Consider the following 26,539-nt stretch of genomic DNA (forward strand, 5'->3'; position numbering starts at 1 on the left):
ATGTTTTTTTAGAACTTTAGCTTTCTCTATGCAATCCTGCTATGTACACCTGATAGGCTCTTGAACATTAACATTAGCTATTTTAAAAGGTGCCTTTAGTTGCTTAGAGGTTACATTGGGTTCCTTTGTGACCTCGTGGGCTTCTTTACTCCTTGCTCTTGGAGTGATCTCTGTTGGTTGACTAATCCTGAGGAGGGAATAATGGTATTTCATTTCCTCTATTTGTACACAATCTGTCTGACTGTGGATTGGTGGAGTCTAAACTCTTTAGCGATTGCTTTGTAACCTTTTCCAGCCCATTAAGCATCAACTACTCTTCTTCTGAGGTCTTCAGAAATCTCCACTATTCATGCCATGATACACTTCCAAAAATGTGTTGTAATGATTAGACTTTCAATGATCCCCATTTGTTAGGTAGAACAGGTCGCCCACTGAAACCGGATTGTCAACCTATCCAATGACAGCATCAGACTCTAATGTCCACTTCAAATTATCTGTTAATCCTAAAAGTTCACATATTTTTGTCACTCAAAGACATTTGATAATGGATAATTTTCCTCAATAAAAATTTAATCCTATATAGTAAATCTGTCAAAAGATTTTTGCCACCTAATCTGAGAGCAGCATAATGTAGAGACAGAGACCCTGATTCCAGCAATGTATCACTTACCGGTTTGCTTGCAGTAGTTCTGATTAAATTACTGGATTATCAGCAGTAGATTATCACTAGAGGTTTAATGCCATGTAGTCCTCTGTATTCATGAGCTCTGTATAACTTTTTCTACTACCACTGATTGGGAGATTACTACCTATGCACAGTGCACCTCTGAAAGTCGTCAATCAGTGGATTAGTTTTGATAAACTGTGATTTTATTACTAGAGATCACTAGTAAACCAGCTGCCGTGTAGTCCTCCATATTCATGAGCTCTGTATAACCCCAACACTTATTGGCAGCTTTCTTCCTATGCACAGTGTACACAGAGAGCAGCCAATCAGAGGTGTGGGCGGGGTTATACAAAGCTCAACATACAGAGAACTGATAGATCTGCAGCAGCTAAAACAGTGATTTTATCAAAACTACAGCAAGCAGCCCATGAAGTGATACATAATTGGAATTGAGATCTCTGTCCCTACATTATGAAGGCATAGATGGAGTAGCAAAAACCTGTTGAAAGATTCCCTTTTAAAAAAATAAAAATTCTAAGTGCAATATGGAAAGGAAAAAAGAACCATATTGGATGTCTGTGCTTGATCTTTTTTTTTTTTTTTTTTTTTTAATGCAAGTGTGAATGAGCATTTATTGATCTCAATGCAACAGGTCTAGTAGGATAATGGTCAGTATTACGCCATAAGCCCCATTTATAGCATGCATGCTACATGTCCAGTGTACAGCAGGGGGCGCCAACAGCCTTTCCACTCTGTTCAGGTTCTATTCATTCCAAAGAAGAAATAGGGAAGGGGGAAGGAGGGGCTGGGAATTATTTCCTGAGTTGAGAGCTGTGAGCTGGAATTAGCTTCCGGCTGCTGAGGCTGCTGCTTCTTGTGGGGGAGAACAGGCGAGAAGGCAACCAGTAGTGTGGATGGTCCAGTGACAGCGACCTCACTCATCCGAAGTAAGTGCGCTGGATGCTCCTGCTGCATTACTGCTGGAGACGAGCACTGGGAGCCTTGGTCGCTCTGCACTACATTGTGTGTCTGTGGATCGGTTGGGTTTGTCACAGGGATAGTGTGTCTGCTTGTGGAATGCAGTAGTGGGAGCTGTGGGGTCGCTGCATTACTGCTGTTGGGAAATTGCACCAGTTTGTCATTTATTCTTCACCGGTGACCTTTGTAAATTGCATTATACTCTCTGAGTTCAGTGATACATTGTGGTTACTTTCTATATATTGTCTTGTTACTTTTTGCTACATAAAACTAAACTAGCGCATGACTTGTATGTCTACAAATATAGATGCACAGAAATTCAGCCTCTAGGCTGTATCAGAGCCGTCAAAGTCAATGACCCTGGTGTAGACCTGCATAGCAATCCCCATACCTACATGATATAGGAGTGACTTCTACAGATCTGCTTCCAGTAGCCCACTATACACACTATGCATCCAGCATATAGGAGTGCCTTCTACAGCTCTGCTTCCAGTAGCCCACTATGCACACTATGCATCCAGCATATAGGAGTGCCTTCTACAGCTCTGCTTCCAGTAGCCCACTATGCACACTATGCATCCAGCATATAGGAGTGCCTTCTACAGCTCTGCTTCCAGTAGCCCACTATACACACTATGCATCCAGCATATAGGAGTGCCTTCTACAGCTCTGCTTCCAGTAGCCCACTATGCACACTATGCATCCAGCTGCGCTGCTCGCTGTCTGACTGCTGAAGCAAGGCTTTGGAAGAAGCTGAATCTTCAAATGGCAGGAATGTATGGCCTCAGGGCTGGGAGCATGAAAGGACTACATGGTTTCTTAGCAGATCCACTGTGCTTTATACAGCCAGACCTGCATCCCTCTTCTGAACACCTTTCATGTAGAGATGTGAAAGGCGAGATTAACCCTTGCGTGGCCAGCTTCACACCACCAGCTCTTGCTTGATAACGAGGGCGTGTAAGATTCATCAGTTTAATGAAGCTTCTATAGAAATGTATGCCGAGAATGTCCTTGATAGACGACATCTATGGATTGGTGATGTCGTAATGGCATAATATAAATCCTGATTGAAAAGAGATGGAGGGGATTCAATACGTTGCACGGGTGCCCCTTAATTATACATGAGTATCAATAGCTACAATGTCTGGACACGTATATTATTTATTCTTACAGGAGCATGGTTCTGTCATCCATCAGCATACTGCAGATGGTTCTTCTAGCTGATTTGTTACATGTGTTGGTACAGATATGGGGGAAAAAAAACAGATGAGCCCATGTAACAGGTTATTATAATGTATGAATATACATGGTGACATGAGAAAGCCCATGATATGGTGTAAAATGCTGCAAGCGTACAGTATGTAAGGCCTGGGCTCGGAGGCAATGTGACCGCTATACCCATTTACTGATGACACTTTGGTCTGGTGGGCAGGCGTTTCTGTCTCAGAGGGACCATAGTGCAGAACGTACAGCAAAGTCCACAGTCATTTTCTAGTTCCCCATAGAAAAAAAGGATGATGCAGTATTTTTCTGTCTAATATTTTGCATCAGATCAAAATTAAAATAATTGAAAATGATCTTCATGGTGGCAGATATCCCTCAGTAAGACATCCTGACACCATACGCTTTATTGCTACTAATACTTAACATTTTGGTTGGTTGTTAGAATGAGGGCCGGAGTCTTTATATATATATATATATATATATATATATATATATATATATATATATATATATATATATATATATATATATATATATATATATATATATATATATATATATATATATATATATATATATATATATATATATATATATATATATAGAATATTTCACCAAGAAAACAGGGATCAAAACACAAGTCCTGTATGAGCATATACAAGCAGTTGGAATCAAGATTATCCTACCCCCCCCATTGCAAATTTGGTTTATTAGTGAAATTTAATAATAATAATAATTTTTATTTCTATAGCACCAACATATTCCGCAGCACTTTACATTACAGAAGGGACTTCTACAGACAATAAAGACATAACAGAATAACACATAACTCGACAGATACCTAGAGGAGTGAGGGTCCTACTCGCAAGCTTACAATCTATGAGGAAATAGGGGAGACACGAAAGGTGGATGGTAGCAATTGCTTGTATTGTACGGTCAGCCATCAATATAAGAAATAGTGTGTTCACGTAATGCTGCATGAACCAGTCATGTGTACGGACACAGAGGGCTATTAAGTGCATGGTGGGTGTGTGAACAGATGATACGAAGGTCTTGGTTTTGAAGAAAATCTTGTATGGGCAAAACGGGGATAGTTAGATAAGTGAAGTGAGGCGATAGGCCAGTCTTAAGAAATGCGTTTTTAGGCCATGTTTAAAACTGTGAGTATTGGGTATTCATCGAATTGTCCTGGGTAGTGCATTCCAAAGAGTTGGCGCAGCTCGGGAAAAGTCTTGGAGACGGGAGTGGGAGGTTTGGATTATTGAGGATGTCAGTCTTAGGTCATTAGTAGAACGGAGGGCACGGGTAGAGTGGTATACTGAGACAAGGGAAGAGATGTAGGGCAGGGCTGAACCGTGGAGCTCTTTGTGGGTGAGGGTGATGAGTTTATGTTGAACTCTGTATCGGATGGGCAACCAATGCAACGACTGGCACAGGGTGGAGGCATCGGTGTAGCGGTTGGTGAGGAATATGATCCTGGCTGCTGCATTCATGATTGATTGGAGAGGGGAAAGTTTAGTAAGAGGGAGACCAATTAGTAGAGAGTTGCAGTAATCCAGACGAGAATGAATAAGCTACAGTAAGAATTTTTGCTGAGTCAAAGGTAAGAAAAGGTTGAATTTACAAACTTCCTGCTGTTTACAATAAACCAGTGAAACAAGAACAATGTAAATAGCTCAACACAACTAATATAACAAGTGGTTTCTCCAGATTCATCACAAAATACCACTTTGTGCACTGCAGTCTTAGAATTATTCAAGCCCTTTATGACTAGTGCATTTAGTACCTAGTAGAGCACCTTTTTCTGTTATAACCTGCTGCAAAGTGATGCTCAGCCAGATACCAGCTTCCTGCAGCATTCCTGAGGAGTCTTATCCCATACTTCATGGGCAATGGCCTCTAGTTCACTATCATTCTTGGGTTTGCATGTTTCAACAGATTTTTTCAAATCCTATCAAAGATTGTTGTGATTGGTCTTGTTTGATTGGGTTTATTGCAAAGAGCAGAAAAGTTTGTAAAATTAATTTACAATGGGGGGGTTGAATAATTTTAATTGTGTTTATATAGTGATTGTATACAACATCAGGGACCATTTTCACAATTTTATTCGAGGGAGCAGGTCCGTTACTGCTAAGAATTCACAGGATTTCTGGCTGGACTAGACAGGATCTTAGTAGGAGATGGTATCTGATCCTTTTGTGCTGGGAAGACACATAGATTCCTTCAATGTAATGATACTTATGTGTACATTACTGTATCTCACTGTGAGGTCTCTGCTCAGCAATGCTAACTAAATATGATATTCTGATGTGATGCTTTAACACTAGGGATGAGTGGACCCGTGAAAGATTGGGTTTTGATTCCCAACCCAAACTGTAGTCCAAAGTTTAATTCAGGTACCAGAGCTCTACCCGAACTTGAACCAGAACCCGAACCCCATTGAAAACAATGGAGACCCGAACTTTGGATCTGGAAAAAAAATTCTCTAACGGACTTCCCCTGGAACTCAGAATATTGCAACGGACTTCCGGGTATTTGGCGTTTAACGCCGGACACTAACTGTCCGGTAAAACCCCGAACTTTTAAGTTCGGGTACGCTCATCTCTATTTAACACATCTACTAAAAAAAAAATCATTACTTTATGGTGAAGGTCAAGGTCCATCTGTTAGAATCTATGTTGTTTTACTTTTCGGCCATCTTTTTGTAGTTTGCTGGCTTCTAGTAATTTCCTCCGGTGCTGGGTGTCTTGGTCACGTGATCTCCTCACTCTTTATTACTCAGCACCTGTCTCCCATTCCTTGCTGGACATCAGTGTTGTTACGCTTGTGCTCTGGATAAGTTGCCTTGTTAGTTCTTTGTTCTTAGGACAATTGATATCCTGGGACTTCTTGTTCCACCAGTTTTGTTCCCTTTAATCTTCGTTTCTGCAACTAGCTTTTCTGTTAGGAGGTCTCCTGTTTTTGCTCCCAGTCCTTATATCTTTTAGGGACACCTTTTCCCCTTCCTTCAGGTCTTCGTTTGAGTTCAGTGCAGGATCGTCGGTGGGGCTATTCACAAGGAATAGGGCACCCACCCCAGCATAGGGTATAAGCAGAGTCTCAGTGCAGGGACAGCTTTTCCCTTCTATTCCTTAGTTCTTAGTTGCAGAACATAACACCATCACCTTTAGGCTGTGTGCCCACTATGCGTTTTTTAAGCGTTTCCACAGCGACAATTCCGCAGCGGAAACGCTTAAAAAAAGCTTGGTAGAAAGTCTGCCATATTCCCCAATGATAATCTGCATGTGCTGCGGATTATCATTGCGGAAAAATCTGCAGCACTACCAATAATTTTGCGGAATCGCGTTTTCGCTGCCATTGACTTGCATTGAATCGCATGTAATCCACATCACTACATGTGCATATGCGGTTATCATGCGGTTCAATGTGTGGATGGTACCCGGGGTTGGAGAAGAGGAGACTCTCCTCCAGACCTGGGTACCATAGTACCTGTAAAAAAAAGAATAAAATAAAAAATATACATTATACTCACCTTCTGATGGCCCGCGGTCTTCATAGCATTCTGTGCGGTGTCCCCGGCAGCTCGCGATGGTCTAAAAGGACCTGCAATGACGTCATTTAGTCATGTGACGGGTCACGCGACCTCTGACGTCAGCGGTCGCGTGACCCGTCACATGACTAAATGATGTCATGGAAGGTCCTTTTACACCACCGCGAGACAACGGGGAGACCGGGCGCATCGGATAAGGACACCGGGGGCCATCAGAAGGTAAGTATAATATTTATTTTTTACCATTCTTTCGGTCACACTATATAAATCCATGCCAATTGCATGGATTTATATAGTGTGACCAAGTTGTCAAGCACTTTCCAAGTGATGCTAAAATCGCTTGGAAAGCGCTTGACAACCCGCATGCGGAAATGCATGTAAAATCCGCATGTGTTTTTTCTGCCAGGGAGATGCAGAAACGCTCAGGAAAAATACGGAGCATTTCTGCATCGTGGGCACATAGCCTAACTGCAGAGATTGTGTTTTGCGTTCACTTTATGCAATTGATGCATGAACTAAAGCAAACATTTTTCATTCTTCAAGGTACAATTTGCTGTCTAAAAAAGTAATGGTCAATAGTTAAGATCGTTGCTTCATACTGATCTGAATAAAGTGCAGGTGTACATTTCTGTAAAGCATTGTTCTCCAACTATGTGGCTTTCCGATTGCTGACATTTCGGCTACATTTTGTCTACTAATGACAAGTGGTGACCGGGGAGACTTCTACATGTCTTAGTAGAAAATGTGAGACACACAAGCGAGAGTTTCCATACATGACTGATTATATTCAGCAGAATGGAAGAAGTCATCATCTGCATTTTCTCTTATATTTCATAGGAATTTAGACAAGTTTAGAAATAGTAATAATCTATATTTTATGTTTATCAGTTTTATCTTTATTATGTTTATATTTATCGGTTTAAGGCCCCTAAATATAAGAAAAACAGTGATAATCAGGGCTTTCTAGTGGTTCTTTGTGTTATCGTTTTACTACAGTAAATATATTATTACTATTTATTGGCCATTTATAAAAGAGTCTGAGTCCGAGGCTGGAAAAATAAAGGCATCAAAGTTGGAGTGAGAACCTTGTCTTACCGACTCCACATCCCTGTTTATGAAATCACTAACCTACAGCATCACATCTGATTTCTGGCACTATTAATTACCAAGTGTCATTGACTCTTGGCACCAAGGTTAGGAGCCTGGCACTTGGCTAATGGAGAACTTATTTGGAATATGGAAATGCATTTTCCACTAGGTAATAAAGCTAAACATAATTGGGAACGTTGCTCTTTATTAATGTAAATTATAATTATGAATATGTATTGTATGTGGTTGTACATTGAAAACCAATGTTACATTTTCTCCAAATACCCTGTTACATTATGATTGGAAGCCGGGCATCATATACTGCTTAGGGTTTTAGCTCAAAGCCATCTTTAAAATACTAAAGTTGGAAATATCTATTCAACATTTAAAGGGACATAGACGTATCCTATGTATGTAAACCAACACGCAGCACCTCCCCACCGCAGACACTGTGTCTGAGATCAGCAATCTCCATCCACTGTTAACAGAATGTTTATTAGGAAACATGAGCAGTAGATAAAGGGGCTATTTTAGTGATATATCTAAAGGGCCACCAGCTCTTTTCGATCCACATAACATAAGTCAGTGTTTGACTGCAGTCACTTGAGATAGGACTGGACTAGAGTGGCCCTAAATCAGACATCTCTTTGTGCTCAAATTAGAAGTTTTTTGTTTTTGGCCAATGCTGAAAGTAGCTAGTAGTCAGGGTGCGTGATACTTAATTAACTTTTTACTTGTTACAAAAAGCTGGAAGGCACACTCCAGGAGTATTACTGGACAATAAGTCACCTAAGGGTGCAACATCTTTACATCCTGCCCAGACAAGACTCTATACGCCCATTTAGACAAGTCAATTCCTGTCTATTAATATGTCTATCTGTGATCATTTACTGACCTGTCCAAATGGGCCAACAAAATCTGTATGGGGAATAACGTTCTTTCATAAGTTTGTTTTGTCCAGATACACCATCATGTTGTAGGCAGCACATCGCCCCATATAAACACTGGGTGATGTGATGCTGATTCTGATTGTGTATGCCAGCATTTGGATTTTGTTTGTTAGTCAAGTGATTGTTGGCTTGTGTAAAAGGACCAGTAATGGGGAACGAGCATCCTTCTGAATGTTCATTTGTCGTTTATCAGCCCATGAAAGGGGTTGTTCCCTTTCAGCAAACTTTTGCCCACAGGCTCAGTTACATTTAAAGAGGTTGTCCACTACTTTATCATTGATGACCTTTCCCCAGGATAGGTCATCAATGTCTGATTGGTCAGGGTCCGACATCTGGCATCCCCACCGATTAGAAGTTATTGGCGGTGGCCGCCAGCCAGAAACACTCACTTGTCAAGCTGCTCCATCTTCTGATAGTGGCCACCGCAGGGTACTACACATCCGCCTCATTGATTTGAATAAGAGGCTTATGTGTAGTACTAATCCTCGCCCACTACAGAAGACGGGCAAGCTCTGCTAGCCGTCGCCGCTGACCCAGATAACAGCTGATCAGTATTTTGGATCCTGGCTGATCAGACATTGATGACCTATCCTAATGAAAAAGTAGTGGACAACCTCTTTAAATAACAAAACGGAGCTTTACTCACCCTTCTCTGGTCCAGCAATGTGTCTCAGGCACTCACTCCGTCTTTGTTGTTTGGCTGCAGGGGTGAGGTCACATCAGCAGCGCTGCAGCCAATCACTGAACTCTTAATGTAGACTTTTTGGTTACAGTTTATATGAGAATTGCATAAGTGACCTTATCAGTTATCACCCAACTTTTAGAAAAAGTGATATAACCTAACAGAAGTTACTGGTTTTAACAGTAACAGATTGGTGGGGGTCCTCACCTGGTACCCTCATCAATTAGCTGCTTTCAGCTTCTGCATACATTGTGTAATAATTATTCTCAGATACTGCAGTTCAGTTTGTAATAAATTAAATAGGAGCTGAGCTGCAGTTATTAGTAATGTTCGCTTCTGAATGCAGGGCTGTGGAGTCGGAGTTGGTGTCCATGTTGGTTGAGTCGGAGTCAGTATAAAATGCACTGACACCTAAAATATATAATAAATTGGGTACAGTAATACAATGCAGGATGTGCTGTAAATGTTTTCAGAAGAATTTGGGAAAGCTATGAAATGTCCTATAAATGTCTGTTCTGTTCCTGACCTAAGGATCTCGGCTTTTAGTTGAGATGAATTTGTGCTGCACTTTATGTACACGCTAGTGAGGAAGTGTGGAGGAGTCGTAGAGTCGGAATTGGAGTCGGAGTTGGAAGTCAGGGAAATTGAGGAGTTGGAAGTTTGGCTTAATGACGCCACAGCCCTGACTCAATGTGTGGAGCCATGCTATTTTGGCTCACCCTGTGATCTGATTAATTACCTATCGTAACCCTAAGTCATTAATATCATAAGTCCAGATAACCTCTTTAATAGAATATTGTAGTGTGCATACAAGGAGAAACTTGGAGAATGTATATTTATTTACTAGTATTATTTGTTGTTTTTACCTTGGTTTTTAGGAAAGTGCTAGTGATTTAAAAAAAGGATTCTTGTACAGCGTGGCAAAGTTAGCGTCTCTTTCCATTTTGGACTCAATAGTTGATTCCAGAAGGAAATTTCTTGGAGTTTTGCAAAAAGCAGATTAATGGCAAACATCCGTGTAGACACAACTGTCATGGTAGAGTTATCCTATCACATACAACAGTATAACCTTTACATCTAATTGAAGTTATGCTAAATCTTTCCTTTACCCCTAACCACTTTCTTCCATAATGTCACAGTGAGACATGACTTGTATGTAAAGCTATTTAGTGAAACATTACCTCACTGCCACATAGCCGGACTGGAAAACTGTGAAGTCAGGAGACGGTCCAGAAATCTAGAAATGCAGCCGGCAGTGAAGTCGTCTTGTAAGGAGGAAAGGAAACTCTGAGATCTGTGAATTAACGTTACTGCCAGCAGGAAATGTTTAGATGTCTTGGATATTTGACCCAATAGAATCTATTTGGAGGAATGACGTAAAATATGTTATTGTTTTTTTAGGAAATAGTCTGTGTAGTATTTCTGTATTCATGCATAAGAAATATCCTTCATATTCCAACATAATGCAGTAATGTACGAAATTCTAACAGTTGTTTTTACTGTTGGAAACTTATGTCTTTGACATGTGATGTATGCAGAATGGAGATAGAGAAATCCCTTCTCCTAGGTTTTGCCTCTGAATAATGATGTTCATTTTGCATAGAGTCACATTGTGTCCCCTCTGCAGGCAGCCATTGAAGGTGTTAGGAAGGTCTCGTCTGCTTCACCTCCTACTCTTCCCATCATCTTTTCCTCTACAGAGACATCTGATTATGTGCCGGAGCTGCTTTTACATGTCCTTATAAATTCTTTTTTTTCTTCTTTTTCTTCTGGGATGCTTGACCTATGCATGAAAGGTTATATATCACATAATTGCAGTGGTGGACGGTACAGTTTCTGTGTTGATAAACCTAGTATCAGTCTCTGTATATGTGTAGACTGGCTAGTGTTTAGGGAAGGGGAGGCCTCTCTGGATGCTGTATTCTATGGAAAAGACTTTGTCATATTATATCATAATTATTGCAAATATGAATACTGTGTATGTCCAGTGCAATACGATTAAAGGGGCTGTCTCACAAAGTTCATTTTAATCAATAGATCTTGGAATAATAATAATTTTCACAATTGGATGTGTTTAAATAAACTGTTCCTGCGCTGAGATAATCTTATAAATGTGCCCCTGCTGTGTACTGTGTAATGGCTGTGTCTGACCGTATACAGGCATTACAGCACGAGATCACTCGTTTCTTTGAGGTGAAACATTTTTTTAAAATTAGGCAGGGAAATGCTTTATCTCACAAAAAGGATCAGCTGTGATCCCATTCTGTTTTGTCTGTATACTCTCTTTTGCTTCCTCCCCTGTATTGAAATACATCTCATTGAATGCTCATGCATAGTTTCTACCTTGGAAGTTGGGTCTCAACCACTCTATATGACTGCAGACTTGTGAATCCTCACAGAGCGCATAGTGCGCACTATCAGGATTCTCCGGTGTCGGTAGTGGGCTGTCATGTGACCGTAAGTATGCGATTTGCATACTTTTGACCACAATCGGACTAGCCGTGTCCCGCCTTGCTCGATTCACTTGAATTAGTCATGATCGCGCAAGTCTAGTCGGCATGAGACAGCACTTATGCAAATTGCATACTTGCGGTCACACGCCCGCCCGACACTGGAACATTCCAACAGTACACATTGTGAGGATTCACAAGTCTTCAGTCACATAGACTTCAGACTTGAACCCCAAGCCTGGACAGCCCCTTTAAAGCACAAGTTAATCCTTAGGAACCTTATATTTGGTAACAGAATATATATCAGCTTCTTATTATAGACCTATGGGGGAGTGGATTGATTTGGTAGTCGAGCAGAACAAGATCAAATCTCCCTCTGTAGACTTCAAATTCACTAACTGAATGCAGACAGTATCAGGCTGTACTGCACTTACAGGGTAGTAGGGAGGCAGCCATGGGAAGTCCAAATGCATCTGAATTTTATCCCATACTGCTTAGTATTTTGTAGATTTTCTCTCTAAGATGCCATGCTTTCTCTATGTGTATATAACACAGCCTCCACAGGAATACAGCAGAGTATTTTTTAACGTATGTAAGTTCTGCATGCCAGTATATAAAATGTATAAAGCTGGTACATAAGAAGATACAGTAAGGTCCCATAAAGTGATACTAGCCCTATAGACCCTCTGCAGCTATGAGGTTATGAATGTCTGTGTTTCACATATCTGAGATTATACAGATATACCTGTACCCATTATAGTCTAGGGGGTGATCACAAGTTATTGCATAGTGATGTAACTAATGTAACCATCTCTGTTTTTGATCCAAGTCATGGATTAAATTTGCCAATGCAAGAATATGGGGCCGAGAAAAACTGAGACATCACACTGCTGGCTTCCTAGTGGTGCTTTCCATTTTTCACAGATTAGGTTGCTAAGAAAAGCTTGAGAAACCGCCATCAGTTTTTTTTTTCATGCAGGAAAAACTGCTGAAAAACACTGATGGTAAAAACTGACATACTGATGAAAGTCTGATCTGAACCACTGAAGGAGATCGGTCTGTCTTTTTTTTTTTTTTTTAAATGAAAAAAGTAGATGTCGATATGAGGCCTTACTTTGTGACTTCTGTAGTTTGCCAAGAAAAGAAAAACATAAAATAACAGGATATCATACATAAAATTACTAGTTTATTCAATAATACAAATAAGTTAATAAAAATGATCTACACTTAATAAGGTTAAACCAGAGCACACATAAACACAAGGGAAACCAGCACGCGGACACCTATTTTTCTTCTGATTTTATGGAATTATTTGTTGCATCAGCATTTTTGATAGTATTATTGGAGAACATAGGTGCAATTATATGCTTTGTGAAAAGATGAGATTCCTACCAAAATCTAGTTATTAAAGGGGGAACTCTCCTACACCTCTATTGAGGTCCGATATTAACCCCTTAAGCCCCGCGGGTGGTTTCCACGTTAATGACCGGGCCAATTTTTACAATTCTGACCACTGTCACTTTATGAGGTAATTACTCTGGAACGCTTCAACGGATCCCCCTGATTCTGAGATTGTTTTTTCGTGACATATTGTACTTCATGATTGTGGAAAAATTTCTTCGATATCACTTGCGTTTATTTGTGAAAAAAACGGAAATTTGGCGAAAATTTTGAAAATTTTGCAATTTTCAAAATTTGAATTTTTAAGCCCTGAAATCAGAGCGATATGTCACACAAAAGAGTTAATAAATAACATTTCCCACATGTCTACTTTACATCAGCACAATTTTGGAACCAAAATTTTTTTTTGTTAGGGAGCTATAAGGGTTAAAAGTTGACCAGCGATTTCTCATTTTTCCAACAAAAGTTACAAAACCATTTTTTTAGGGACCACATCACATTTGAAGTCACTTGGAGAGGTCTTTTTGACAGAAAATACCCAAAAGTGACACCATTCTAAAAACTGCACCCCTCAAGGTGCTCAAAACCACATTCAAGAACTTTATTAACCCTTCAGGTGCTTCACAGGACTTTTTTGAATGTGGAAGAAAAAAATGAACATTTAACTTTTTTCACAAAAATGTTACTTTAGACCCAATTTTTTTTATTTTCACAGGGGTAACAAGAAAAAATGGACCCCAAAATTTGTTGTGCAATTTCCCCTGGGCACGCAGATACCCAATATTTGGGGAAAAAACACTGTTTGGGCGCACGGCAGGGCTCGGAAGGGAAGGAGCGCCATTTGACTTTTTGATTGTAAAATTTGCTTGAATAATTAGCGGACGCCATGTTGTGTTTGGAGAGCCCCTGTTTGCCCAAACTTTGGAGCTCCCCCACAAGTGACCCCATTTTGGAAACTAGACCCCCCAAGGCACCTATCTAGATGCATAGTGAGCACTTGGAACCCCCAGGTGCTTCACAAATCGATTCGTAAAAATGAAAAAGTGAAAAAAAAAAACTTTTTCATTTTTACGAATCAATTTGTGAAGCACCTGGGGGTTCCAAGTGCTCACTATGCATCTAGATAGGTGCCTTGGGGGGTCTAGTTTCCAAAATGGGATCACTTGTGGGGGAGCTCCAATGTTTGGACACACAGGGACTCTCTAAATACAACATGGTATCCGCTAACAAATTGAATGGAAAATCGGCTCAAATTGTTAGCGGACACCACATTGCGTTTGGAGAGCACCTCTGTGCCCAAACTTTGGAGCTCCCCCACAAGTGACCCCATTTTGGAAACTAGACCCCCCAAGGCACCTTTCTAGATGCATAGTGAGCACTTGGAACCCCCAGGTGCTTCACAAATTGATTCGTAAAAATGAAAAAGTGAAAAGAAAAACACTTTTTTTCATTTTTACGAATCAATTTGTGAAGCACCTAGGGGTTCCAAGTGCTCACTATGCATCTAGATAGGTGCCTTGGGGGGTCTAGTTTCCAAAATGGGGTCACTTGTGGGGGAGCTCCAATGTTTGGGCACACAGGGACTCTCTAAATGCAACATGGTATCCGCTAACAAATTGAATGGAAAATTGGCTCAAATTGTTAGCGGCTATCATGTTGCATTTGGGGAGTCCCTGTGTGCCCAAACATTGGAGCTCCCCCACAAGTGACCCCATTTTGGAAACTAGACCCCCCAAGGCATCTATCTAGATTCATAGTGAGCACTTGGAACCCCAGGTGCTTCACAAATTGATTCATAAAAATGAAAAAGTGTTTTTTTTTTCACTTTTTCATTTTTACGAATCAATTTGTGAAGCACCTGGGGGTTCCAAGTGCTCACTATGCATCTAGATAGGTGCCTTGGGGGGTCTAGTTTCCAAAATGGGGTCACTTGTGGGGGAGCTCCAATGTTTGGGCACACAGGGGCTCTCCAAACGCAACATGGCGTCCGCTAACAATTTGAGCCGATTTTCCATTCAATATGTTAGCGGACACCATGTCGCGTTTGGAGAGCCCGTGATGTGCCTAAACAGTGGAGCTCCCCCACAAGTGTCCCCATTTTGGAAACTATACCCCTCAAGGATTTTATTAAGGTGTATAGTGAACATTTTGAACCCAGAGGTACGGCACAGAATTTGTTTACATTAGGTCATCATATTGAATAAGTTGTCATTATTCTTGAGCGCAAGTGCTCGCTACTTGAGTTTGCATCGGGTACTCAGGTATGCACCATGTACAGCGTGTGCTCGAGTGACATGCTCGAGTCCCTGCTCCGCATGTTTCACGGCTATTAGACACCCAAAAAAAACAATGCGGGGATCGCTCGTGCATGGCAGGCAATCCCCGTAAAGTTTTTTGGCCGCGAAGCATATGGGGCAGAGACTCGAGCATGTCACTCAAATACCCACGATACTCAATGCATACCAGAGCACCCGATGCAAACTCAAGTAGCGAGCACTTGCTCTCAACACTAGTCGCCATATCGTCATCTTTTTTTCTTACTTTTGAAAAAAATCCCAACCCCAGCCCTAGCCCCAGCACAACCCTAGCCCCAGCACAACCCTAGCCCCAAACCCAGCCCTAACCCTAGCCCAATCCTAACCCAAGAGTTTATTTTTGACGCCGTTCCTTGTGCGGTATAAGTGATTAGATGACTTTATTCTTCGGGTCGGTGTGATTACAGCAATGCCAGAATCATATGGGGTTTTTATGACTGACAGCTGTCACACACTAAAAGACGCATTTTTTGTAAAATCTAGTTTTTGCATCGCCATATTTTGAGAGCTATAATTTTTCCAGATTTTGGCAGACAGTCATGTGACGGCTCGTTTTTTGCGGGATGACTTGACGTTGTTATTGGTGCCATTTTCAGGCACGTGACATTTTTTGATCGCTTTCTATTCCGATTTTTGGGAGGCAGAATAAACAAAAACCAACAATTCAGGAATTGTTTTTTTTTATTCTGTTCCGCGTGTGGTAAAATTGATAAGGCAGCTTTATTTTTCGGGTCAGTACGTTTACAGCGGTACCACATTTGTATCATTTTTCTATGTTTTGGCGCTTATACACAATAAAAGCTATTTTATAGAAAAAAATATTTTTTAGCATCGCTTTGTTCTGAGAGCTATAACTTTTTTATTTTTTGGCTGATGGAGCTGTATGGCGGCTTGTTTTTTGCGGGACGAGATGACGTTTTCAGCGGTATCATTTTTATTTATATGCGTCTTTTTGATCGCGTGTTATTCCACTTTTTGTTTGGCGGTATGGTGATAAAGCATTGTTTTTTGCTTTGTTTTTTTTTTTTTATACCGTGTTCACTAGTGGGACAGTTTTATAGGTCAGGTTGTTCCAGACGCGGCGATACCAAATATGTGTACTTTTATTGTTATTTTTTTTTTATAATAATATTTATTGATGGGTACATTATATTTTTATTTTTGGTGTATTATTTTTTTTATTTTTCTATAATATTTTTGCACATTTTTTTTTATTTTTTTTTTTCACTTTCACTTTCACACAGTTTATACACTTTATTGCTTTGTCCCACTCTGGGACTTTCACTTTTTTTTTTTCTGATCGCCTGCATGGCACAGGAATGAAGCACCATCCCTATGCCATGAAGGCTGTCAGAAGTGCACAGTGTGAAGATTGCTTGGAGATGCACTGCGCATGCCCAAGCAATCTTCCTGCTCTCTGGTGACCCGGATGTTGTCATGACGACATCGGGTCGTCATAGCAACACCCGGGAAGCCTTTGCAGACTGCGCTGGAAGCCGGAAGAGGAGGTGAGTATCGCCGATCACCTCCCCTTGCCCCCGCAATGCTGCGATCGACTTCGATCGACTTCGATCGCAGCATCGCGGGGGTTAATGTGCTGGGAGCGGTGCAGGACCGCTCCCTGCACATAGTATCGGGTGTCAGCTGTCACAATCAGCTGACACCCGGCGGCGATCGCGCCCGCACAGCCTGTGTGCGCGCGCGATCGCCATGACGTACTAATACGGGTCTGGCTCTTAAGTCCCAGGGCACTGACGCGTATTAGTACGTCAGATGTTATTAAGGGGTTAACTATTACCGTCGAACTTGACTATCAATAATTAATATCCACTTAGTTACACCTTAACGTTATCTGTTCCTTATACTATACACTAACTGAGACCAAACCGTGTATCAATAAAGGATATTTGTTACACACACAAGACTACTATTTATCATACTAACACAGTATATAATAATAATAACAACACATAATACGGATATACAATTAACCCCACAATAACCTAATTATACTGCCCACCACTTGAAGTAAAAGCATACATACAAGTGGAGGTATTATTTATGTGGAATACTTGTGGGGTATTATATAGGTATGTATAGATATATATATATATTTGCATACATGGGCTAACATGCAATATATACAGTACAGACCAAAAGTTTGGACACACCTCATTTAAAGATTTTTCTGTATTTTCATGACTATGAAAATTGTACATTCACACTGAAGGCATCAAAACTATGAATTAACACATGTGGAATTATATACTTAGCAAAAAAGTGTGAAACAACTGAAAATATGTCTTATATTCTAGGTTCTTCAAAGTAGCCATCTTTTACTTTGATGGCTGCTTTGCACACTCTTGGCATTCTCTTGATGAGCTTCAAGAGGTAGTCACCGGAAATGGTCTTCCAACAATCTTGAAGGAGTTCCCAGAGATGCTTAGCACTTGTTGACCCTTTTGCCTTCACTCTGCGGTCCAGCTCACCCCAAACCATCTCGATTGGGTTCAGGTCTGGTGACTATGGAGGCCAGGTCATCTGGCGTAGCACCCCATCACTCTCCTTCTTGGTCAAATAGCCCTTACACAGCCTGGAGGTGTGTTTTGGGTCATTGTCCTGTTGAAAAATAAATGATGGTCCAACTAAATGCAAACCGGATGGAATAGCATGCCGCTGCAAGATGCTGTGGTAGCCATGCTGGTTCAGTGTGCCTTCAATTTTGAATAAATCCCCAACAATGTCACCAACAAAGCACCCCCACACCATCACACCTCTTCCTCCATGCTTCACGGTGGGAACCAGGCATGTAGAGTCCATCCGTTCACCTTTTCTGCGTTCCACAAAGACACGGTGGTTGGAACCAAAGATTTCAAATTTGGACTCATAAGACCAAAGCACAGATTTCCACTGGTCTAATGTCCATTCCTTGTGTTCTTTAGCCCAAACAAGTCTCTTCTGCTTGTTGCCTGTCCTTAGCAATGGTTTCCTAGCAGCTATTTTACCATGAAGGCCTGCTGCACAAAGTCTCCTCTTAACAGTTGTTGTAGAGATGTGTCTGCTGCTAGAACTCTGTGTGGCATTGACCTGGTCTCTAATCTGAGCTGCTGTTAACCTGCGATTTCTGAGGCTGGTGACTCGGATAAACTTATCCTCAGAAGCAGAGGTGACTCTTGGTCTTCCTTTCCTGGGGCGGTCCTCATGTGAGCCAGTTTCTTTGTAGCGCTTGATGGTTTTTGCAACTGCAATTGTGGACACTTTCAAAGTTTTCCCAATTTTTCGGACTGACTGAATGATGGCCACTCGTTTTTCTTTACTTAGCTGCTTTTTTCTTGCTATAATACAAATTCTAACAGTCTATTCAGTAGGACTATCAGCTGTGTATCCACCAGACTTCTGCACAACACAACTGATGGTCCCAACGCCATTTGTAAGGCAAGAAATCCCACTTATTAAACCTGACAGGGCACACCTGTGAAGTGAAAACCATTTCCGGTGACTACCTCTTGAAGCTCATTAAGAGAATGCCAAGAGTGTGCAAAGCAGTCATCAAAGCAAAAGGTGGCTACTTTGAAGAATCTAGAATATTACACATATTTTCAGTTGTTTCACACTTTTTTGTTAAGTATATAATTCCACATGTGTTAATTCATAGTTTTGATGCCTTCAGTGTGAATGTACAATTTTCAAAGTCATGAAAATACAGAAAAATCTTTAAATGAGATGGTGTGTCCATACTTTTGGTCTGTACTGTATGTACATTTTGGGGCACTTCCCTTCTAGACTTTGTATATACTATTCACTTTACTAGGTTTCCCTGTGGTGTTTTTTTTTTCGTTCTTATTTGTATGAACCTAGTCTTTTAAAATGTAGTATGTGATTATTATTTTAAAGTGGACCTGACAGCTGTTCCATTTTACCCGAACCCCAGGCAGCATATATCAGACATGGCTGGATTATTGCTGCCTTGTAGGTTTTTCTCCGAAATGTTTGGGTATTTCAGACAAAGTATACTTTGAAAAGCCAGCTGGGGAACATGGCACCCCTATTCATCAAGACTGTTGTTTTGTATGCCATTCTTCATATACGGTGAGCGGGAGATTAACCAAATTCATTAAATAGCTGTGCACCTCTTAATTTTGGTGTATCTTTCAGCTGCCACGAGTGATTTTTTTCAGTCTCTAGTCTGCTTGATGAATTGGGGCCTATTCAACTTGGATGACCTGTCCAAGAGGCCGGTCCTTGGTGGTTTCTCCCTGTCCTGCTTCCTTAGACTAACAGGTTTCTCCTTATGAGTTTGTATAGAAAGAGATCGACCAACGGACTTGTCATCCAAGAAGAATAGTCCACGGCCGCCTTTTCAAAGTATGTTATCTCTGAAATGCCACAGCACTTAACATGGCTGCAATCACGTGGCAATTCATGCTGCCTGAGGTTCAACCTGCATAAGTTGTCAGGTTCACTTTAAATATATTTGTATTAATAAATTATTAAAGTTAAGATTTTTATGGGATTTTGGTCTTGTATATTTTCCTTGGTGTTTCGCATGGATGTCAATATAACAATATTTATGGGAAATCTAATCGCCATTCCCTTTTCTTTTACTGTGTCCATTATAATATATAATGAATATATAGAACTGTAATTCCCTGATAAATAAGAAAGGGTTCATATACAAAATATCTGAGCAAACACAAGTTTCTATGTTCCTGATGGGATTCACAGCTATTCCTTATCAGTATTATATCTGCACATTGCACCACCAACTCAATAGAAAACTAAATAACTAAATAGCTACTTTAATCCAGTTTATTATTATTTACTTTGTAAATGAAAATCAATACACTTTGATTGTTATCTGATCAGTGGCTATCATTTGGCATCACATTAGTAATTAGTATAATAAAGTTTGTGCCAGAGTTGCCAAATTGACTTTTTTTTTCTGGACAGCTGTTACCAAAAATCACAGACAGACAATATTTTTTATGGACATATTGGAAAATCATAATAAATCATTATGATTATAAGTGATCCATGTCTACAACTTATAATTCTGATATGAGACATTATCTGCATTCATTGTAAAATGATGATAATTACAGTCAAAATAATCTGTATAAGTTTCTTCATCTTCAAAAAAATAACGCCTTCAATTTTTTACGGACAGGGCAAAAAAGTGCCCTATTTTTACGGACTGTCCTGGAGTGGTCTGTGCCCCTGAGTACACCTCCTCTGAAATATTATAATAAGTAATTACATTCTTGGTTGTATATATGTTGATGTCACCTTTTATAAGGTCGGATGTCGTTTGTAAGCTCGCCACCAGTTACTTGATGCTCTTGGGGCTTCCCGTAACATAAATCATTCCTGTCACATACATGTCCTTTGAGCTTTTGTATTGTTTGATGCATTTCCATTGTATTCTCACTTTCATGCTTATACTATACGTACGGTATGTAAGATTATATCATCTTACTTATCCTCCTTTATATTGTATTCCTCTCTGATCAGAAAGGTTAAGAAGGCCGGGAGGCTAAAACAAGTCTTTGGGTAGAGAGACCCTGCACAAGTTCATCAATCTTGATGTCATCGCAGCTCCTCCTTTCACACACTAGTGCATGTTGGCATTGACATCATTGACATAATTGATCCAAATGTCTATTTTCATTTCGGCTCAGTCTTTACAATGTCACTTCATGGTGAAGACAGATATTTTTGAAAGTCATATATTGACGTTTTGGGCAGCTGATTTTTACATTCTCCTCCTCCAAACCATATTTGATCCTAAAATCTATTATGAAGTTGCAGCTTGTTGCAGTTTAGCATTTAGATTGTTGAGACTAGTTGTCCCTTTCCTGTCCACCTAAGTTATGCTGTAGTGAGATGGTATGTAATTAGCTCTCTGCTGGGAGCCATGAGCAGGGGCCCTTTCTATAAAAACCCCATCAGACAGTCTCCAGCTTCCAGTTATTTAATTTAACTAGATCTGCTCTCTCTGATTCTTTGCTCCTGTGTGCGATATTGTATATCCTGTTGTCTGACCTCAGCTTGTATTTTGAACACCCTCTTTCCTTCTGACTTTGTCCCTGACGTCACTTCTTGATTTTGACCCCGCATGACGATCCCTCTTGCCTCTGTTTCGCTCCTCTGGCCAGCAGGTCTTCCATGGAAGCAATCAAATGGACCCCCTTGTAAGACCAAATCCCGGTACAAGGTTTAAAAGGTTAACACTGGGGTTCATCTGGAATCTGCCAGACAAAGTGGCTTGTGCCAAGTCTGTCCGAGGTAGCCTTTTTGAGACGGTGACAGATGTGACAACATGTTGTGATATTCTGCTATTACTGGGTATGAAGATCTCTTTCCTACAACTACATCCACCTTCTTTTCTGATCACCATTGATCCCTTTGACAATAAAAGTAGTGATCATTGAACTGTGATCATCTTTTTATTGTATCTGTATGATGCCATTATGCTATATCATTATATCATTACAATAGATCTGTCATTTTTCTTTTTTTCCCATTGTGTTACGCAAGGTGTGGAAAGACTAAGTGCAACATGAAGGGAAGAGGGGAAGGGAGACCAGACATTAGGGAAAAGGGGGAGTGGTGACCTTCTAGGCTTGATCTGATATCACCCTATCGTCCCTATATTGGTTTCTCACCAATCACCACACAGGAACCTAAACCCTGTATTTTCCTAGAGTTTGGCCTTGAATAGGGAAGGGGGGATGAGCACTACTCAGTCCCCACTAACAACTAAAGACAACAAGGTAGACAGACACGGGGGAAAGATAACTTAGCTTGAACTGACTTCAGAGAGATTACACCACACGTCCTCTTAGCATCAGAGAGGAAGTAAGCAGACTGCAATAGCTCCAAGCCTTCACAAGGGAATATGTGAATATCACTGGTATCTCCCTGTAGCAAACAGAAAGTATTTAACCACCCAGGCCTGGGTGTCAATTAGCAGGAGGGAGGTAGCCGCTGGGTCCTAGAGTGAGACAGATATAAGAAGGTGTCTGTAATGCCAAACGAAGAGATCTTCTGCAACCAACTGTAGTGCAACTGTCTGTCACATCTGACACACCTGTAACACACATCACTGAAATAAGGGTCTCTGCCTCTACATTATGCTGCTCTCAGATGGGGTAGGAATGTGTTTTCAAGAGGAAGAGGGAAAAAACGCTGACAGACTCCTCTGACTGCAGCTTATCTACACTGAAAATTAATGGATCTGGAAGTGAAATTGCAACTTCGCTCCCCTGATGTCATCTGCCGATGGGGAGCCCCCAAAACACATCATATGGTGAACTGGCCCCGCTAAAATAGTCTGGTTCAGCTGACATTTATCTATACTACAATCTATATGATATTTTATAGAAACAGTAACTAAAACTGATTTCTTAATAAAGAACGTAAATGACTGGACAAACGATATGTTCTCCACCCACAGGAGCCAAATGCTTCTTATTTCCTGGGGCAATTCTTAATATCTACATTTCATACCGTGAACTGCTATGTAACTGCTGCGTTTGTGTTGCCTTCTTCGCCCCAGTAATGCAGCTGGATACAAGCTGTTGTTCTCTGGTGTCAATCATTTCATCTTGCCCTAAAGCTGGTCACACACATTACATATAAGGCGGCAGAGCTTGAGCTCTGAGCAAACGGCAATGTAATGTGTATGTATATTGTTCTTCTGTGCTGTGATTGATATGATGTCCAATAAAAGGTTTACATGTGTGAATGATAGATGAGCCCTTCATATAATATAATCATTGTACCATTTTTTACAAACTCTTTCAGTGCATATTGAAAATGCTGAAAAAAATATTTCATGTTTCATGTTACGATTTTGTTTTGGCAAATGTAGTGCTGCCTGGGCTTATGAAATAATATTACACGTGATGGGCTCAGTAGGTAAATGATCATGATTTTGGCAGCGAAACAGCTCGCTGTATGATTTCAGTAGCATTCTGCTTTATTGAGCCTCAGAATAAGCACGGGGTCATTTGCCTTCATACTGTTCTCCTCCAAACATGACAGTTGTGTAACACAAAGCCCACTGTGTAAATAATGGCGGACTATAAGTCCTGTGTGGTCCCATACATTACTTTTGTCTGTGTGCTGTCATTGTGCACACCGCATGTTTTGTATTTTTATTACACATTCATGTTAGTCTTGTTGGGAGATCATCATCTGCCTCGTAAAATGGTGCGTTATCAGAGAAGACAACACCTGCACCTAGCTGAATATAGTCGTCCTGTAAAAGAGCTACTAGAGCCTTTATTTTATAATGTGTAAAATGCAACTTGTGACTAATTGTCTGATTATTCAGGGGGATAATGTAAATACTGCAAAGAGTGTAAGGCTATGTCCACACGTTGCATTTTTGCTGGCGTTATCTGCTGGCAAAACCTGCTCTCTTGGCAGTAAAGAAGCTGCTTACAAAAAGAAGATTTTGCTGCGTTTTTGTTGTCTCTTGTGCATGCTGATAAAGTTTAGTGCCCCCCCCCCCCCCCCAAAAAAAACATGATTCAAATTCCTTAGGTTTTTGCACCAAAACAAAGCAAAACCTGTTACCTGTGCTTTTTGCTGCATTTTACACTTTCCCATTGCTTTCGATGGGTGAAAAAAACACAGAAAGAAGTGACATGCTGCAGTTTGCAAAAACACAGCAGTTTTCCAATTCAGTCAGGAAAAAAAAAACAAACGATGTGTGTGCATGAGATTTCTGAAACCTCCTAGCTTTTGCAGGTACTGTAAAACACAGCTTAAAATTTGCATTAAAAAAATGCAACGTGTGAACATAGCCTAAGGCTATGTGCCCACGTTGCGGACCTGAAGCATATTTTTTACGCTTCTCCCTGGCGGGAAAATCGCATGCGGATATTACATGCGGTTTTCCCGCCAGGTAGAAGCGTTTGTGAGGCGTCTTTGCATGCATTTCCGCATGCGGGTTATCAAGCACTTCTCCAAGCATCACTTGGAAAAGTGCTTGACAACTTGTTCAGAATGGTAAAAAATAAAAAAATAAACTTTATACTCACCTTCTGATGCATTCTCTGCCCCGTCCGGAGTCTTGAGCGGCTCACGCTGTTGTGTGCAGGACCTGCGGTGACGTCATTGAGTCATGTGGTGGGTCACATGACTCAATGACGTGGCAGGTCCTTCAGACAACAGCGCGACGGAGGGAAAACATCAGAAGATAAGTATAAACTTTATTTTATTTTTTTTTTTACAGGTTCTTTGGTACCCAGGTCTGGAGGAGAGTCTCCTCTCCTCCAGACTTGGGTACCATCCGCACATTGATTCCGCTGCGCTTCCGCAAAATTAATGAACATGCTGCGGATTTTTGACTGCAGCATATACGCTGCGGAAAAATCCGCAGCATGGGCATTGACATTGCGGAATGCCATTGGGGACCATGGGGTGCGGATCTACATGCGTTTTTCAAGCGTTTACGCTGCGGAAATTCCGCAGCATATACGCTTGAAAAACGCTACGTGGGCACACAGCGTAAGACACCAGCCCTTTTTTAACACGTCCTGGGCTGTATAGAAAACCCCCGCCTTTAACTATGAGAGAAAAACACAGACAACACCAATATGAGTTAAATGGGTTGGCCATAGCTTCATTTAACCAACTTGTAAAATTACATAACCAATCTCAGTCCATGCCCCTTTCTTCTTCACTGAAAGGCTAACCGCTACTTTACAGTGGGACTTGCAAATAACATCTTGTAGACTGTAAGCCCTCGCGGGCAGGGTCCTCTCTCCTCCTGTATCAGTCGCTGACTCGTCTTTGTTCAAATTATTGTACTTGTTGTTTGCTATGTATACCCCTGTTCACATGTAAAGCGCCATGGAATAAATGGCACTATAATAATAAATAATAATAACATATTTGATCCGAATATGACATGGACGAGAACTGCAATGCTGTGAGAACATTTTAAATGCAAAAAAAAACAAAAGAACTTGTTATTTTTTTTCTTTTTTACAAAAATTAGGGAAGGTTGGAGGTGCACCACGCTTCGGGTAAGGTGGCTGAACATCAGTTGGCGCCTTTCCCCCCTTCCTCTTAAACCCTAAGATGCCACACCCCTAACACTTGAGGCAGCCCCTACATTTTCTCTCATTTTTATTAACCCCTTTCCTTCTTCCTTACAGTCCTAGGCCTTATCCTTATACAGTTCAGGGCCTGCTAGGAGGCCAGAGGTGTGCATCTATTTATAATTGGGCAAAGTAGACTGTGCATGCCATTTTTACTTTTTCTGGACTAGGCATTTCATTTCATGGTATTTGTTAGTCATCTTCCTACTTGTCCTCTGGTTACCACCTTTCCTATGGAAAGCTGCTGGTAATAACCCTTTAATTTATTCATTAATTTATTACCTAATTTACTGCGGACCTTTCATTTGTGTTTATTGTATATGGAAAACCCACAAAGAATATTTTCTTAGAAGACTTTTCTCCACCCTGGTTTTGTTCTCCGCAAATTCTCCAAAATGACTATATGTCACCATAACTGTTTTTTGACCAAAAGCAGCTCTTTTTGACACTTATTTTGACCTTGCGCAACTTAGTTGAAGGAGACAGGTGTTCTCTGAAACACATAGGATTGGTAGCGTGTAGAGATGAGCGAACCCGAACTTAAAAGTTCAGGGTTCATGTCGGACAGTTAGTGTCTGGTGCTAAACGCTGACATTTTCTAGCTCAAAAGTTTGGGTCCTTATTTCTTTCAATGGGGTTCGGGTTCTGGTTGAAGTTCGGGTTGGGTACCAGAACCCGAATTTCCACGGATCCGCTCATAACTAGTAACATGTCCTAAGCTGATCTCGTAGTTTGCCAGGGATGTCACTAAAAGCGATCAGGAGCTGCATACGACGGCTTCATCTGTAGAGACAGACTTCTAGCTAGCAGCCGCCAGCCGGGGCACTACCCGAATTACTCAACGCATCATTTTCTGGATTCTAAACTAAGTTGCTCAGGACAATTTCAAAATACGATACCAAACTTATGGAGCCACATGCGGAAAAAGGTTGGTGCATCCACCGCATGTTTTAGATAAGTCTGCATATTAAAATGTATCTGTCAATTCAACTTCTTTTCATTTACATGTTTGTATATAGTGCCTTATATATTTTATCGTGGGTGTTAGTGTGATTTTGCCATTCCCACTATGCGCAGTTAGTGTGGTATTAGAAAATAAAAGCAGATTACAAAAAGAA

At 40.8% G+C, this 26,539-nt stretch overlaps 1 protein-coding gene across 5 annotated transcripts in view; it reads left to right on the forward strand.

Annotated features, from left to right (window-relative positions):
- Window positions 1-1,471: 1,471 nt before the first annotated feature.
- The window catches only part of APBB2 (amyloid beta precursor protein binding family B member 2), a 422,077-nt gene continuing 397,009 nt past the window's right edge, over window positions 1,472-26,539 (forward strand). For all 5 annotated transcript variants that reach the window (XM_073645694.1, XM_073645669.1, XM_073645685.1 and 2 more), the window contains exon 1: window positions 1,472-1,614. The gene's annotated coding sequence lies outside the window, so the exon portion shown is untranslated. The remainder of the gene's footprint in view (window positions 1,615-26,539) is intronic.

The sequence above is a fragment of the Phyllobates terribilis genome, unplaced genomic scaffold (genome assembly GCF_046119375.1).
Source record: "Phyllobates terribilis strain yellow unplaced genomic scaffold, ASM4611937v1 Scaffold_1__5_contigs__length_1240528914, whole genome shotgun sequence".
NCBI classification, from domain to species: Eukaryota; Metazoa; Chordata; class Amphibia; order Anura; family Dendrobatidae; genus Phyllobates; species Phyllobates terribilis.